Below are 15682 nucleotides of genomic sequence, written 5' to 3'. Positions count from 1 at the left end.
ACAGATTCAGTCCATGCCACAGCGAGGCCACGCGGGCGATGCCTGCTGGAGTTCCCCGCCCATGTGATAAGCTGTCCTGGCGCATCGCTGGAAAGAGGAGACTTGAGAGGTGGTCACGGCGAGGCAGGAACCGGCGACCTTTGGGAAACTTTCTCGATGGGTCGCCCGTCACTCCCGCGGGTTTAGTGGCTAGTGAAGCATCGCGTCGCGGACCCTTAACAGTTCAGCGCGGACAGACAGGCAGTGGACGTCTTGCGAAGGTTTGGCGGGGCGTGTGTGCCGCGGTGAAGCGTGACAAGCCACGGTATAGGATCGCAAACGTTACGTCCCACAAACACGTAGCAATCAACGATATATCTATCTATCTATCTATCTATCTATCTATCTATCTATCTATCTATCTATATATATATATATATATATATATATATATATATATATATATATATATATATATATATATATATATATATATATATATATATATATATATATATATATATATATATATATATATATATATATATATATATATATATATATATATATATATATATATATATATATATATATATATATATATATATATATATATATATATATATATATATATATATATATATATATATATATATATATATATATATATATATATATATATATATGGATTGACTGATTAATTAATTGACTGCTATATATCGTCATGGCACCGCAACTACAGGATGTATGGAGGGGGCCGTAACAGGCCACAGTAACGGACATGAAACAAACAGTCTGCAGGGACGGACGGACGCTGTGCAACGATCCGGCTACGAAAGACGCAAAGAAAACAGAACTGAACTCACTGCCGCGCAGGGAGTGACCGACCGACTCTGCATCAAAGACCCTTCGAAGAGTCAGCTTATGACGATTAGCGACGGACTGGTACACAGAGAAACCTTGAAAGACGCGATGGTAGATGTACATAATAACTGTGGAGGCGGTGGCTGAGTGAGTCAGCGCGGGCGCGGCGTCCAGGAGGACGCAGATTCGCGTCCTGCCTGCCGCTACAGAAAACCTGGTAAATTTCCAGTCATTGCCGAGTGGCCTAACCCGGACTAAATTCTCTCTCTAAAGAGGATCAAAGATGAGCTCCGGGGGGCAGCATGAGCCAAACAAGATGGCGCCACTATAAACACTTGCCTGCTCCATAACTGCCTGGGGCAGACCACCAGGCCCCACCAAGAAAGTCAACCTTGAAAGACGCGAAGCCAGTACGTAAGGACGGAACACTGACGATAAAGTGACGCTGACGAAGAGCTAAACAACGAAACCTTGAAAGACGCACACACAGTAGTACGTCAAAATTGAAGTGCGCGGAGCCCAGCCCGGCACGCCTACGCGGCGCGGGTAGGGTGCCGATGAGCGCGCTCGCCTCCGTAGCAACCCGCATCTGCATGGCTTGACAAACAGCGGCGGGGAGGAGGGAGCAGCGGGGTGTAGAAACCGAACCTCGCAGCGACGCTCTTGAATATTCAGGCCGCCCTTTCCCGGCTAGTTAGGAGTACGAGCCGCGTCCTGGGAGCCACAAACAACATTTTCCATTCAACTCAGCCGCTCGAGGAGTCACTAATCTGCTGTGTTCGCTCGCCTGTCCTTCACCGAGTACAATGCAGGGTGGTTTCTATGTCAATCTTTCTCTGTGTCTATCCTTCTCTGCAGCAATTTCTATCTATTTCCTTCTATTTCCTTTTCACTAATATGTTCTGCAATTCTTTTTTTTTTTTTTTTTTTTTTCACTAGAGTACAATGCAGTGCTCTCTTTCTCTTTCCCTATCCTTCTTTGCATTTATCTTTTCATTCCTTTTTCACTAAACTATTCTGCCTGCTTTCCTTTATTTCAATAGATTACAATGAAGGTTTCTTTTTTTGTGGTCTATCTCTCTCTCTCTGTATCTATCTCTCCATTTATCTTTTCAACCCCTTTTCACTAATCTCCCTAATGTATCTTTTTGGCCACTCTACTCTATTTAGGGGCAGTAAGTAGCGGGCTTTTTTTTTCATAGTTTTATTTTTTTTTCACGCCCTTGCACTGTTCCCTCTGCTGTAAAAAAAAAAAATAAATAAAAAATAAAAAAAATCTGCTGTGTCTGCCTTCCTGTCCTTCACTACGGTACAAAGCATGCAAGGTGTCTTCTGTGAACTGCTTGCTCTATTTTTTTTTTTTTTACAACAAAGGAGGCAGCTCAAGGGCACACACACTAATAACTATTACAATAATAACTTATTATCATCACTATCACATATTGCTATTAGTCTATTCCTTTCGCTCCTTAATTGAGACTTCAGCGTTCCATGTTCCCAGTACGACAATATCAGCCTCTCATACTAATAACTATTACAATAACTATTACAATCACTATTACTTATTATCATCACTATCACATATTGCTATTCCTCTACTCGTTTCGCTCCTTAATTGACACATAATATCGAGCCTTCCATGTTCCCAGTACGACAATATCAGCCTCTCATACTTATAACTATTACAATCACTATTACTCATTATTATCATTATCATCACCATCATCTATTGCTATTCCTCTATCCCTTTCGCTGCTTAATTGACACATAATATCGAGCCTTCCATGTTCCCAGTACGACAACATCAACCTCTCATACTTATAACTATTACAATCATTATTATTTATCTATCATCACTATCACATATTGCTATTCCTCTATCCCTTTCGCTGCTTAATTGACACATAATATCGAGCCTTCCATGTTCCCAGTACGACAATATCAGCCTCTCATACTTATAACTATTACAATCACTATTACTTTTTATTATCAGTAACATCACTATCACCTATTGCTATTCGTCTATCCAATTCGCTGCTTAACTTACACATAATATCGAGCCTTCCATGTTCCCAGTACGACAACATCAGCCTCTCATACTTATAACTATTACAATCACTATTACTCATTATTATCATTATCATCACTATCACATATTGCTATTCCTCTATTCCTTTCGCTGCTTAATTGACACATAATATCGAGCCTTCCATGTTCCCAGTACGACAATATCAGCCTCTCATACTTATAACTATTACAATCACTATTACTCATTATTATCATTATCATCACTATCACATATTGCTATTCCTCTATCCCTTCCGCTGCTTAATTGACACATCTATCAGTTATCGTTTCTACCTTTTTTATTTTCTCTTTTATTTTTTGTTTTATTCAACTTTTTATTTTTTGTGCGTGTGTATAAGACAAACTCGCCTTGAAAGAAGTGTAAGTCGTAGGCAGGAGGGAATATAGACGAGGGTACTATCGGACCTTTCATATTCCCAGTACGATAAAAGGAACCTCATCACTATACCCGTTACTATTTCTCATTGCTACTACCGTCACTATTTCGTATTGCCCTTATTTTCGTCTCCTTTTTGCTATATTCACACATCATCAGCGGCTTCCATGTCCCCAGTACGATAAAAGGAACCTCATCACTATACCCGTTAAAATTTCTCATTGCTACTGCCATCATCATTACCTACTGCCCTTATTTTCGTCTCCTTTTTGCTATATTCACACATCATCAGCGGCTTTCATATTCCCAGTACGATAAAAGGAACCTCATCACTATACCCGTTACTATTTCTCATTGTTACTGCCATCATTATTACGTAGTGCCCTTATTTTCGTCTCCTTTTTGCTATATTCCCACATCATCAGCGCCTTCCATGTCCCCAGTACGATAAAAACAATTCCATTACCATCTCCGTTACTATTTCTCATTGCTACTACCGTCATTATTACGTATTACTCTTATCTCCGTCTCCTCTTTGCTATATTCCCACATCATCAGCGGCTTCCATGTTCCCAGTACGATAAAAGCAATTCCATTACCATCTCCGTTACTATTTCTCATTGCTACTACCGTCATTATTTCGTACTGCCCTTATTTTCGTCTCCTTTTTGCTATATTCCCACATCATCAGCGGCTTCCATGTTCCCAGTACGATAAAAGCAATTCCATTACTATACCCGTTACTATTTCTCATTGCTACTACCGTCATTATTACGTATTACTCTTATCTCCGTCTCCTCTTTGCTATATTCCCACATCATCAGCGGCTTCCATGTCCCCAGTACGATAAAAGCAATTCCATTACCATCTCCGTTACTATTTCTCATTGCTACTACCGTCATTATTACGTACTGCATTTATTTTCGTCTCCTTTTTTTTGCTCTATTCACACATCATCAGCGCCTTCCATGTCTCCAGTACGATAAAAGCAATTCCATTAATATCTCCGTTACTATTTCTCATTGTTACTACCGTCATTATTACGTAGTGCCCTTATTTTCGTCTCCTCTTTGCTCTATTCACACATCATCAGCGGCTTCCATGTTCCCAGTACGATAAAAACAATTCCATTACCATCTCCGTTACTATTTCTCATTGTTACTACCGTCATTATTACGTATTACTCTTATTTTCGTCTCTTCTTTGCTATATTCACACATCATCAGCGCCTTCCATGTTCCCAGTACGATAAAAGCAATTCCATTACCATCTCCGTTACTATTTCTCATTGCTACTGCCATCATTATTACGTAGTGCCCTTATTTTCGTCTCCTTTTTGCTATATTCCCACATCATCAGCGCCTTCCATGTCCCCAGTACGATAAAAGCAATTCCATTAATATCTCCGTTACTATTTCTCATTGCTACTACCGTCATTATTACGTATTACTCTTATTTTCGTCTCCTCTTTGCTATATTCACACATCATCAGCGGCTTCCATGTTCCCAGTACGATAAAAACAATTCCATTACCATCTCCGTTACTATTTCTCATTGTTACTGCCGTCATTATTTCGTAGTGCCCTTATTTTCGTCTCCTTTTTTTTGCTATATTCACACATCATCAGCGGCTTCCATGTCCCCAGTACGATAAAAGCAATTCCATTAATATCTCCGTTACTATTTCTCATTGTTACTACCGTCATTATTTCGTAGTGCCCTTATTTTCGTCTCCTTTTTGCTATATTCACACATCATCAGCGGCTTCCATGTTCCCAGTACGATAAAAGCAATTCCATTACCATCTCCGTTACTATTTCTCATTGCTACTACCGTCATTATTACGTAGTGCCCTTATTTTCGTCTCCTCTTTGCTCTATTCACACATCATCAGCGGCTTCCATGTTCCCAGTACGACCAAAAACAACACCCTATCACGTCGCAGGGGATCCACACATGTTCCCACGGATGCATCAGCGGAGGCCATAAAAGACGCGGCCTGCTGCTGTCCCGCGCGCCCTGAGGTCCATCCATTTGTATGTGCTGCCGCCCTCCTCTCCCCCGCCGCGTCACATGCACAAGCGAGTGAGATCCGATTGGTAAACGCTCACTTTCCATACCTTGTGCCAGGGAGCCTTTCACCCCGCGGGAAGCTAGGTCACCACGGCTTTTTCCACCTACCTTTCCTTGAAGCTACCTAAGAGTTAGCCTCGAACCCTCTCGCCTTGCCCTTCCCTTCGCGCCGTGCCCTACATGTTTATGCTATGCAGGGGACGCAGCGGGGTGTTATGATCCGGGTTGGCACTCCTCAATGACCCCTCCCCTCCCCTGCTCTCTTCTCCTACAGCCACTCGCACATCGTGACCACCAGCGTCCATTTGTAGCTTCTAATGATAGGTTGATAGTTTTTTGTAGTTGTTAGTGATGGCATTAGAGGTAAATTGTCTGTGGTATTTGTACATGTGTCAAATAATAATATATGCTAACTCTCTCTCTCTCTCTCTCTCTCTCTCTCTCTCTCTCTCTCCACAGACTGGTAACGCGATTCTCACTGTCGAAGACAGGCAAAGCCTCCAAGAGGATTTGCACAAAATTTCAGCTTGGTCGGATAGATGGGAGATGCCCTTTAACGTAGACAAGTGCCAGGTCCTTCAAGTTGGAACAAGAAATAAGAAGTTCGATTACGAAATGGGCGGCGTTAAACTCACAAGCGTTCAATGCGTTAAGGACCTGGGGGCCAAAATCGCGTCAAACTTCAAATTCCCACATCAATGCATCGATGCAGCAAATAAAGCGAACAGAATGTTGGGCTTCATTAAAAGAAACTTTTTATTCAAGAATAAAGATGTAATATTTCCGCTCTACAATAGTTTAGTCAGACCCCACTTGGAATATGCGGTACAGTTTTGGTCTCCTCACCATGCAAAGGATATTGCTAAATTAGAAGGTGTTCAGCGTCGAGCAACAAAAATGATCCCTTCCTTGCGCAACAAATCTTACGAAGAAAGGCTTTCCACCCTCAACATGTTCTCTCTTGAGAAACGTCGCCTCCGAGGAAAACTGATCGAATGTTTTAAAATACTTAATGGTTTCACGAATGTAGACAGAACAAAATTGTTTATGATCGATGACACTTTGCGAACGAGGAACAATGGCATAAAACTTAAATGTAGACAAATAAATTCAGACTGCACCAAATTTTTCTTCACCAACGTTGTAGTGCGAGAATGGAATAAGCTCCCACCGTCAGTGGTCCAGTGTAACACGATTGACTCCTTTAAAAACAAGCTCGACCGTCACTTCCTTCAACTTAATATTAACTAAAGTAGAAAAGCAACGTTTTGGAGTCATCTGATTAGTGTAGATTCACTTAGGTTTAAGGACAGACCACCTTGTCTGGACCATGGGGTCTGTGTGGTCTGATTCTCTATGTAATTCTATGTAATTCTCTCTCTCTCTCTCTCTCTCTCTCTCTCTCTCTCTCTCTCTCTCTCTCTCTCTCTCTCTCTCTCTCTCTCTCTCTCTCTCGTACACAGCAAAATTGAGTTAACCTTAATTTGCAAGTCTGTCTCACGGCCTAAAAAGAGAGAGCGAGAGCGAGAGCGAGAGAGAATTATCGTTTCCGTCACAGTCCTACGTCACAGAATTGAAACAGCCCGGTACCAGCCTCTTCGCTATCTCGTCCGAGTCGAATTAAGTACATTGCAAAATCCAGTTTACCCAAAGATGTGAGACGTTGCGTAAAAAAGCATCTTGCCACATAGACCAACAACGTGTCCGGCATGTGTTCCGCTCCTCTGGCCTCACCCTGCAATACTAATAGTCAGTATTTTAAAGTTTTGTGATATTTCTCGGTGTCCTAAGCATCGGGAGCTCCGTATAAAGCGTGGAGTCGACTTACGGACTGTTGATGTTGTGTGTGGTGAAACAAGAGTGAGGCAAAAGTCGTATTTTAAGTATTTTGTTGTTGTAGTAGTGGTTGAAGGAGGTATGTTAGTGATTGTAGTAGTAATAGTAGTAGTAGTAATAGTAGTAGTAGTGGTAGTAGTAGTGGTAGTAGTAAGTAGTAGTAGTAGTAGTAGTATTTCAGAACGTTTTGGGGTCTAAAGGTGATGTTTGCTATGATAATGTTCTGACTATGACAATGTTCTGAGCACGACGAGGCTGTGACGCTGGTGGCGGCGCTGCATACGAAGTCGACGTTTAATCACATTTCAGAACGTGTTGGGATCTAAAGATGATGTTTGGTATGGTAATGTTCTGACTACGGCAATGTTCAGAGCACGACTGGCTGGTAACACCCTCCTGAGCGACGGGTCTTGGCGGCGCTACATACGATGTCGCGGGTTAATCACATTTCATGAGGCGCTCGATGCCCTCGTCGGTAGTCATGCACCATCCGTCACTGGCTACATATGCAAGGCTCACTGCCTGCTCATGTTGTATTCATACGCCACGGGCATAAACAAGCTGCACTTCACGAATGGGCATATTAATGTTATTTTGATGCCGGAGTTGAATGCTAGATAGTGAGTTAGTCGCGAAAACAATGTAATAATAGGCTTGTTAATGTGTCCTGCCCGTAGGAATAAAAGACGTAGTGCGCATTTGTGATTTTTTTTTGTCTGTTGTTCGCTGCACCGCACCGGCGGCCATAACGACCACGCCGGATTGCTTTAGCGCTGTGTAAGTCTTCACAACACTGATGTGGCCGATCTGTCCTGTGACCTGTTTTCAAGGCGAGGCATTGCCCATTGTTTGATCGTTATATATATATATATATATATATATATATATATATATATATATATATATATATATATATATATATATATATATATATATATATATATATATATATATATATATATATATATATATATATATATATATATATATATATATATATATATATATATATATATATATATATATACTTCTTCACGAGGCCTGGTGGTTGGCCTTAGCCCGTTATGACACAGGCAAGTATTATAGAGGCGCCATCCTGCTTGGCTCATGCTGCCCTTCCGGGGCTAATCTTTGATGCTCTTTTTAGAGAGAATCTAGAGTCCGGGTTGATGGGTGGGTGGTCTTCAGGACAGCATGTAGGTAGTCTTGGGCCACTCGGCGGTGACTGAAAAGTTGCCAGGTTGTTTGTCGCGGCGGGCGAGACGCGAGCCCGCGTCCTCCTGGACGCGGGCCGCACGCTGACCACTCAACCACCGCCTCCCCAATAATCTACAGTATACTGTTAAAGTATTTATATATTTTTTCTTTTAAGGTGTCATTAAAACCATTCACCGGCCCACTTTTGTATAAATTTTTCAAACTGTTTCAACGATTCGTGACAGGAATAAAAGGAACACAAACTCTACGGGCCCGGATACCCAGGTTTCACTACCTACTGGTCTGCGGGTCTCTCTCTCTCTCTCTCTCTCTCTCTCTCTCTCTCTCTCTCTCTCTCTCTCTCTCTCTCTCGAGCATTTACCGGAGCAGGATGGAGTACACAATTATGAAACTACGAGAGAGAGAGAGAGAGAGAGAGAGAGAGAGAGAAAGGGTAATCGAAAGAGTGTGAGCCAAACGAGGTGAAAGGCGAGAAAAGGACAGCATTAGGACATCACATAAAATATCCATAGCGTCACAAAAACATGGTAAGAAGGGATGCAGGTGAAAGGGAGGACACGTGACGCGAGGTGAGGTGAGGGGGAGGTCATGTTTATAAGGGACACGAGGAGGAGGAGAAGAAAGGGAGGTCAGAGAGAACGGTGAATGACATCCGTTCTTATGGCGCGGAGGGAATAATGCATGAACGTTAACAGGGTGCCAAGTGTTCTCCCTGATGCTAATGGTCCCCCTCACATGGCCCAGGACATAACTGAGTGCGTAATGTGCTGGGTCAAGTGAGTGTGTCCCGCGGTGCTGCGTATTTGACCCGTATTCTCAGACGCATTCGGCTCCTATAACACCAATTTCCCAAGGCCAAAAAGGAGGTAAGTCGGGGCCACGGGGCAGAGGCCTTGTCGAATTATCACTAGGCTCATAAAACTACCCATGGAGATACCCACCACAACCTCTACCAAACTCTTGTCATATGAGTGTTTAAAGTTTGTATTCTCAGACGCATTCGGCTCCTATAACACCAATTTCCCAAGGCCACAAAGGAGGTAAGTCGGATCCACGGTGCAGAGGCATTGTCAAACTATCACTAGGCTCATAAAACTACCCATGGACATACCCACCACAACCTCTACCAAACTCTTGTCATATGGGAGTGTTTGAAGTTGGTATTCTCAGACGCATTCGGCTCCTATAACACCAATTTCCCAAGGCCACAAAGGAGGTTAGTCGGGATCTCATGAGCACTTTTCACGTTAATGGTGCAGAAGCCTTGTTGAACTATCACGAAGCACATATAAACACCCCTGGATATACTAACACACCCTCTACGAAAGCCCTATGATAGCTTGAGGATATGAACCGTTGTGTATAACCATAATTGATTACTAAGATGTATTAACTAAATCTAACGTAACCTTCTTCATTGAGCGATTGTAGGAGGTTATTCTGTATTGAGTACGATACAATACTTCTGTAAATAGTTCACGGTCAGTCTTCCAAGCTTTTTCCACCGTTCCTTTCGCTCTTCAAGGTAAAGGATGGCCCCATAGTCTCACGGGTGTAAAGGGCACGTGAGCGGCGTTGCCAAAATACAGGGTCAAGGGCAGAGGGGCTGTAGTTCCTTTCTCCAGCGTTTCACCCGTAATGTCTCTCCCTCGGTGAATACAAATGTTCGCCCCTTCAATGCAGACAGCGCCACAAATGAAAAACACATGAGAAAACAGTGAATGAGTAAGACGCATGAAAAAGTAAAATGAATGAAAAATACAGTAGAAAAATAAATAAAGAGAGAGTAATAAATAGAGATAAATAGAGAAATATTGAGAACAGCAAAAAAGACGTAAGAGAGAATGAATGGAAAATACAAGGGATGAAAAAATATGAAGAAAATGTGATGCATGAAATTTTACATACGAAAAAAAAAAAAAAAGAAAAAAACAATGCAAATATAGTGAATCAACGAAAACTGTACAACACACACACACACACACACACACACACACACACACACACACACCTTGTCACGCTACAGCCTCCTCTGGTCACGACTTTAACGGGTATTCGAAAGAGTGTAAGCATTGGCCTCTTGCAGACTCCTTACGTTCTTATGTTCTTATGTTCAAATGAGGTGAAGGCCGAGAAAAGGACAGCGTAAGGATGTCACATTAATATCCATAGACAGAAGGGATGCAGGTGAAAGGGAGAACACGTGACGCGAGGTGAGGTGACGGGGAGGACATGTTTATAAGGGACACGAGGAGGAGGAGGAGGAGGAGGAGGAATGGAGAAAGGGAGGTCAGAGAAAACGGTGAAGGACGTGAAGTCGAATGGGAAACAACCTCAAAATCTGGATAAAATAAACACCCGGCAAGACCAAAACCATGAGATTCGACGCCCGAGAGACAAATGAACAAATAAATAAAGACAAGTTCCATGTGTTTTCTGTAGGCCTAAAGTAAATTGTGTAAATCTGCCCAAAGTGTCGTCGCTGGTCTTTAATTTTTCTTTTTTTTTCTTTATTTATTTTTCTTTACGGTAATAGAGGCAGTTCGAGTCTTACTTAGAATATAAGTACAGCAAAATTTTCCTTCATCCCTTCGTGAACTTTCGATGTCTCTTTTTCAGGAGCAGTAAGTAGCGGGCTTTTTTTTTTTTCCATTATTATTATTATTATTTTTTTTTTACGCCCTTGCACTGTCTCCTCTGCTGTAAAAAAAAATATATATAGTAGTCACGTGACCTATAAAGTCGTACTCGAATCCAATAAGAAAATAAAAAGGTCGTTGCAATTCATGGTTGTTGTAATTGTACTTCAGTGTTAGTTATAGTTATTGATCGTTATTTTTTTTTTTTTACAGTAAAGAAAACATCTAAAGGAAAAAAAAATAATGAAAAAAAAGCCCCGTTATTGTTGTTATTGTCATTAATGGTTTAGTTTTATCTCCAAATGACTTCCCTTAACTGAATATTACCAAAAATTAATATAGGAGAGAGAGAGAGAGAGAGAGAAAGGATAAATGAGATAACCAAGGCCGCGAACGGAACCTCAACTGCATAAAATAATGGAAAGAGGTCTCTCTCTCTCTCTCTCTCTCTCTCTCTCTCAACAACTCCTACTTCAATACTCCTTCATACACTCTCATACTTCAATACTCCTTCAAACACTCCCACACAATCCTACCCTTCCTGCCTTCCTCCCTCCCTCACCTATGCTAACAACGCCCCAAGACTGCCCCTACACAGTCACTTAACCCACACCCACTAAAGTCCCGGTATATTGAACTAACCAAACAGCCCCCCCCTCCCCCCTCCTACCCATCCACCCACCCACACACACACACACTCTCTTCGACAACTATGGAAGGTGATTTTTTTTTTTACAATAATGGAAGAAGCTCAAGGACAAAAAAGAATGATAATGGGAAAAAATAGGCAAGCTACTCACTGCCCCTGTAAGGAAGAGTTTAGGAGAGTGGCCAAACTAGAGGTCAATGTTGGTTTAATGAAGGGAGCTTTTTTTTGCGGTATAGAAAGGAGTTCAATGGCAACACTAACAAAATAAATAAAATAAATAAAATAAACAAAATACAAATAACCAACAATAAAAAATAAATAAAAAATAATAAATCAATAAATAAAAACGATAATCACAAATAAAATAATAAAGTAACAAATAAATAAATAAAAAGACCGCTACATTCTGCTTCCTCAAAGTAAAATAAAAAGAAAAAAAAAGAATGGGCAGAAGAGAGGTCAATTTCGGAAGGAGAGTTGTCTTGATACTCTCCCTGTTGGTTGGTGTGAGAAGTCAGCATATCCGAGGAGGGAGGGAGAGGGAGAGGGAGAGGGCATCAGGATCAAGTCAATATATACAGTGACTATAATATCACAGCATCGTGGACCTATTAAACGCCCCCGCATATAGGAACTGGGAACAGATTGGGGAGCGCCTTGCCTCTCCGGGATTCCTTACATGGAGGGTCAACATTACCGTATTACTAAACATTTCGTCGCCCAAGTTCACATATTTGACAAGGCTTTCGTAAGAGTTTGGGGCATTTCCAGGTGTAGTTTTATGACCCTGGTGGTAGTTTGACCCTTCCTCTGTACCGCGAACCTTAAGAAACACTCATTAGAACCCGACTGTGGGGTTCCTTACATGGGTCAACATTAAGAGTCGTATTACTAAACATATCATCGCCCAAGTTTACATATTTGACAAGGCTTTCCTAGGAGTTGTGGGCATTTCCAGGAGTAGTTTTATGACCCTGGTGGTAGTTTGACCCCTCCTCTGTACCGTGAACCTAAAGAAACACTCATTAGAACCCGATGTGGGATTCCTTACATGGGTCAACATTAAGGGTCGCATTACTAAATATATCGTCGCCAAAGTTCACATATTTGACAAGGCTTTCGTAGGAGTTCTGGGCATTTCCAGGTGTAGTTTTATGACCCTGGTGGTAGTTTGACCCCTCCTCTGTACCGTGAACCTAAAGAAACACACATTAGAACCCGACTGACCCCCTCTTTGACCTTCATAAATGGTTGACGTGAGAAGCGAAGTGTCTTAAATACCGTCTTAAATACCAACCTAAGATTCTCAAGGGCCGTAGATTTGGGAGGTTTCAATGAGGACCAGGTTGAGACGGGATCTATCTTCAGCGTGGACGATAGGGGCGAAGAAGCAGCGATGGAGGAATGTCGAGTAGTGAGTGACACCATAGAACAGGGAATGAAAAGATGTGAGAAGAAATTATTAAACAACCCGTGAAGTCGAATGGAAAACAACAGCCTCAGAATCTGGATGCAATGAACACGTGACAAGACCAAGACCAAGAGAGTGGACGCCTGACTCTACAACGGGTCACCTGTACAGCAAGAGCAAGAGCAAGCCCTCGATAGAAAACAAATGAGCATCACCAAGGACGGCTGGATGAAGTTAAAGAAAGACACAGATAGATAAATAGATAAAATGACAGCGATATGTAAACAGATACGTGTATATGAATAGACAGACACATATAGAAAGATAAAGATAGATAGATACATAGATAGATATAGATAGAGAAGCCGTACGAGAATCACAAATAGGAAGAACGGTGTAAAGATGAATAAAAAAAAACATAGATACGAATAGATACCTAGATAAAGTGATAGAAATAGAAAGCTACATAGATACATATAGATAGAGAGGACGCCAAAGACTCATAACTTGGACAAACAGTGTGCAGACGAATAAATAAACATCACTGGACTGTTTTTGAAGGTCAGGCACACCGAAGAAGGCATTGCTCTTGACGTGACCAACCGCTCGCGTCACACCAATTAAAGGTCTGTCACCGAGATGTCTTTTTAGGGGTCACTGAAGTGTTTCCAATAACCTTTGCTTACGTAAGTTTTATAAGGTAACGCCGGGCTGATTGTTCTTTGTTATATATTATTGCTATTGTTACTTTTACGATAGGAGGGAGATTAAGGAACAAAGAAAATTGATAGGCCTATGAGTAACATGTCGCTTCCATATAGAAAACAAAGGAAAGAAAAACAGAAGAAAATAATCACAGAGAAAATATATGGAAAGAAAAATGTTACCAGAATGAAATACAAAAGCTGTGCATCCCCAATAAATACAAATAAATAAATAAATAATAAATATACTAGTAACACGCCGCTCCAAGAACAAAAGGATCAAAACAAACAAACAAGCAAACAAAACAAACGCCCCCCCCAAAAAAAAATTATGGTAACTACAAAAAAAAAAACTAACATAAAAAACCCACCAAATTTAGGTCCATTTTTTTCACACCAGTGGAAGCAGGTGAAGGGCATAAAACAAAAAAAAACAAAAACCGTCCAGAAAACAACAACATAGGCGCTTCAGTTCCATTTTTAGAGCAGAACAACAAGGAATGTGTCGCCTCACCGGGTTGGGTCAGGCTTTGGAGGTCACCAGCGAACGAGTAAAAAGTTTAGACCTGCAGGAAAACACGTAGCAATCCTGACGCATGAATTAAAGACCAGAAATAAACAGGAGTAGATAAGACATAATAAGAAAAACGAATGGAGGAGAAAAACAAACTCTAAAATAATGAAAACAGGAAAATAAAAGAAAATAGATATGAACAAAAAAAAAGTAGATAAGACATAATAAGAAAAATTAATGGAGGATGAAAATCAAACTCTACAATAATGAAAACAGGAAAATAAAAGAAAATAGATATGAACAAAAAGAAGTAGATAAGACATAATAAGAAAAATTAATGGAGGAGAAAAACAAACTCTAAAATAATGAAAACAGGAAAATAAAAGAAAATAGATATGAAAAAAAAGTAGATAAGACATAATAAGAAAAACTAATGGAGGAGAAAACAAACTCTAAAATAATGAAAACAGGAAAATAAAATAGATATGAACAAAAAGAAGTAGATAAGACATAATAAGAAAAACGAATGGAGGATAAAAATCAAACTCTACAATAATGAAAACAGGAAAATAAAGGAAAATGGACATGAACAGATAGAAGTAAGCAGAGAGCAACGTAATATCAAAAGAAAAAAATCTCAAAAATGAAAATATAGAGAAAGAAAAAGAGAAACAAAATGAAAGAGAGGAATAGAGTTTCGAAATACTATAAATAAATCGAGTTAATTTAGACAGACACTTGAAACCACCAAAAAAGAAAGGAGAAAGAGACAAATAGCTGGCAAGTAAAGTAAGAGATTGATAAATAGATAGATAGATAGACAGACAGATAGATAGATAGAAAAAGCAAGCAGACACCACTGAATAACTTGTAAAAAATATGAACAGAGAAAAACAAAACCTAAAAAAATTTAAAAATTAAAATGGACAAAAAAAAAAGAAGCAAAACGGTACGAGAAAGCAAAGATAAACAAACAAACAAACACCATTTAAACACCCACAAAAACAACAACAAACATGACACAAGAGAGAGAGAGAGAGAGAGAGAGAGAGAGAGAGAGAGAGAGAGAGAGACGTCGGGCAGCATTCACATCTCCCTTGGTCACTGTCACCGCGGGAGTCTGGATCAGGTGTGACTTAATAAGCTTAATTAGGAGGCCGCCGCGCAGGTAACCCAGATGAGAGCTACTGGCCTTTACTCTTTGCTGCCTGCTGTCATTTGTATTGCCAGGGGGCGCGTCGCTTCACTCACCTGCCGACTCTACCTCAGACGATCAACCCGGGCAAGCCTCCACGCAGCTGCCCTTCCCATTCCAGCCCCCTCCAAGCATC

The 15682-nt window shown here is 40.8% G+C and overlaps 1 long non-coding RNA gene across 2 annotated transcripts; it reads right to left on the bottom strand.

Moving 5' to 3' along the window:
- Positions 1-2336: 2336 nt before the first annotated feature.
- Positions 2337-7308, bottom strand: LOC127002922 (uncharacterized). 2 transcript variants are annotated; one of them, XR_007756736.1, is made up of 3 exons: positions 3500-7308; positions 2997-3366; positions 2337-2569 (listed from the first exon to the last, which is right to left on the bottom strand). It is a non-coding gene; the product is annotated as an uncharacterized LOC127002922 (long non-coding RNA). The 2 variants fall into 2 exon arrangements; XR_007756735.1 differs by lacking the exon at positions 2337-2569 and adding an exon at positions 2578-2851.
- Positions 7309-15682: the final 8374 nt, after the last annotated feature.

This window comes from Eriocheir sinensis, chromosome 24 (assembly GCF_024679095.1).
Source record: "Eriocheir sinensis breed Jianghai 21 chromosome 24, ASM2467909v1, whole genome shotgun sequence".
Taxonomy (NCBI): Eukaryota; Metazoa; Arthropoda; class Malacostraca; order Decapoda; family Varunidae; genus Eriocheir; species Eriocheir sinensis.
This window is presented reverse-complemented; position numbering and strand designations above follow the sequence as displayed.